At 48.4% G+C, this 2,237-nt stretch overlaps 1 protein-coding gene across 1 annotated transcript in view; it reads left to right on the top strand.

The window, feature by feature from the left end:
* LARGE1 (LARGE xylosyl- and glucuronyltransferase 1) overlaps positions 1-2,237 on the top strand; it is a 619,553-nt gene that overhangs the window by 356,633 nt on the left and 260,683 nt on the right. The gene's annotated exons all lie outside the window — the stretch shown is intronic.

Below are 2,237 nucleotides of genomic sequence, written 5' to 3' on the forward strand. Positions count from 1 at the left end.
TTGACGGTACATCTCACTGAAGTCTTCCCGTTATTCACTGACCCTTAACTTGACCAAGCATGAAGTCCTTCTTCAGGGGCCCGTCCCTCCTGACCACATGTCCAAAGTACATGAACCAAAGCCTCATCCTTGCTTCTAAGGAACATTCTGGCTGTACTGCTTCCAAGACAGATTTGGTTGTTCTTCTGGCAGTCCACAGTATTTTCAGTATTCACCAACACTGTAATGTAAAGGCATTCATTCTCTGGTCTTTCTGATTCATCGTCCAGTCCAGCTTCCACATGCATATGGGGTGATTATGGGCTCTGCAACACGTTAGTCCTCAAAGTTACAACGTTGCTTCTCAACACTGTAAAGATATCTTTAGTGGCCTAATTGCAAGCTGGTAAAAGCCAAGCAAACCTAATGCCATCAAGTTGATGCTGACTCATAGGGACCCAATTGGACAGAGCAGAACTGGCCCCACAGGATTGCCAAGGCTGTACTACTGATGGAAGCTGATTGCCACATCTTTCGCCAAGGGAGTGGCTGGTCATCAGTCTCCACGGCTATTTAAGTTCTAGACTTTTAAAATTCTCTTTCTTATTCCTAGAAGGTAGCAACTAACACTGCCCTGACGTCACTGAGGGAACTTTTCTAAGCAGGAAACCAGGACTGGAGGCAGAGTCCTGGGAGATGATAAAGCTGGCTCAAGACAGGCTCTCTGAGCAAATGTTTTGAGAATGATGAGGGCAATGAATGTACAGATGTGCTTTACACAATTTTATGTATGTATGGATTGTGATAAGAGTTGTATGAGCCACTAATAAAATGATTAAAAGAAAAAAAAGACAGGCTCTCTCAAATCTCACATTGACGAGGAAGCCGTGCCCCTGCTGATCTCTCCCTCTGGGCTACGCCTGGTGAGAGCCTCCAAAGGGACCATTGGCTTCCAAGCCCCTCCTAGTGTCTAGCCTGTCTCTCTAGAAAAGGACTTGGCCACAGGTACAGTGAGGGGAGGCCTTTGCAATTGCTCCTGATGGATTTCACAGCAGCACACGGTGGATGCTGAGCCAGCGTGTTCATTTCTCTGACTTAGATCTTTAGAGATGCGCTCACATTCCAGACCATTGCCTCCACCTCGGGCATGGGAGGGGATTGCAGGCTAGGTGTTCATTCTAGAACAGTAAGAAGGAGAATTCTAGATGAAACAAAAGGAAGGCAGTCTAAAGATGCCCTGTGAGCATGCTGGGAGGCAGGACAGGACTTCACCTGCAGCAGGTTTAAGCAAGAATCGATACTGCCCCCTTCAGGAACAGAGTCAGAGGCTGGTCCCCTCTGGGAGGACTGGGACTGAAATTCTGTGTGTCCTGGGAGGTTGGTTGGTATAGTGGTTACTCTTTGGGCCACTAACTGCAAAATTGGCAGTCCGAAGCCACCAGTGGCCCCGAAGGAGAAAGATAGGCTCTCTGCCCTGTAAAGAGTTCCAGTCTCAGCAACTCGCAAGGGCAGTTGTACCCTGTCCTGTGAGGTTCCTCTGAGTCGGCCTTGACTCGAGTTGGGGATGCTTGTGGTATTTTTATGTCTGCTTCCCTGGCTTGACCCTGACTATCATCTGACCCTCACTTTTTAGATGTGCTTCTGTGTGTGCAAACTTGTTTGAGTTAAACGGGGTCATACGAAAAGACTGTTTTACGTACTAAACAGTCTTTTTGTCTTTGACTGATCGTTGTCCTTGGTGCCATTCCTTATGGTGCTTGGTATTTTGTGGAGTCATGGTGGCATGCCAGTATGTGTGAGGCTGCTAACCGCAAGGTCAGCTATCCCAAACCACCAGCCACTCCATAGGGGAGGCACGAGGCTGCTGGTTGGCATAGTTACAGCAGTGGTTCTCTACCTTCCTCATGCTGCAACCCGTTCATACAGGTCCTCACGTGCTGGTGACCCCCAACCATAACATTAGTTTTGTTGCTACTTCATCTCTGTCATTTTGCTACAGTGATGAATCGAGCGACCCCTGTGAAAGGGTCATTCTACACCCAAAGGGGTGGCGACCCACAGGTTGAGAACTGCTGAGTTACATTCTCAGAAACCCACAAGGCAGTTGTACGCTGCTCTATAGGATCACCATGGCTCGGCATTGACACAATGGCAGTGAGCTTACGTTTGGCACGAATACCATTTGTCTCTTTGGGCTGGGGGATCTGCTTCTGAAAATCTGCCATGAAAAACACTGAGGTTCACAGCAGTCCCCCCGC

Source organism: Echinops telfairi, unplaced genomic scaffold (genome assembly GCF_000313985.2).
Source record: "Echinops telfairi isolate 266 unplaced genomic scaffold, ASM31398v2 ScPeMD7_2;HRSCAF=8, whole genome shotgun sequence".
Classification (NCBI taxonomy): Eukaryota; Metazoa; Chordata; class Mammalia; order Afrosoricida; family Tenrecidae; genus Echinops; species Echinops telfairi.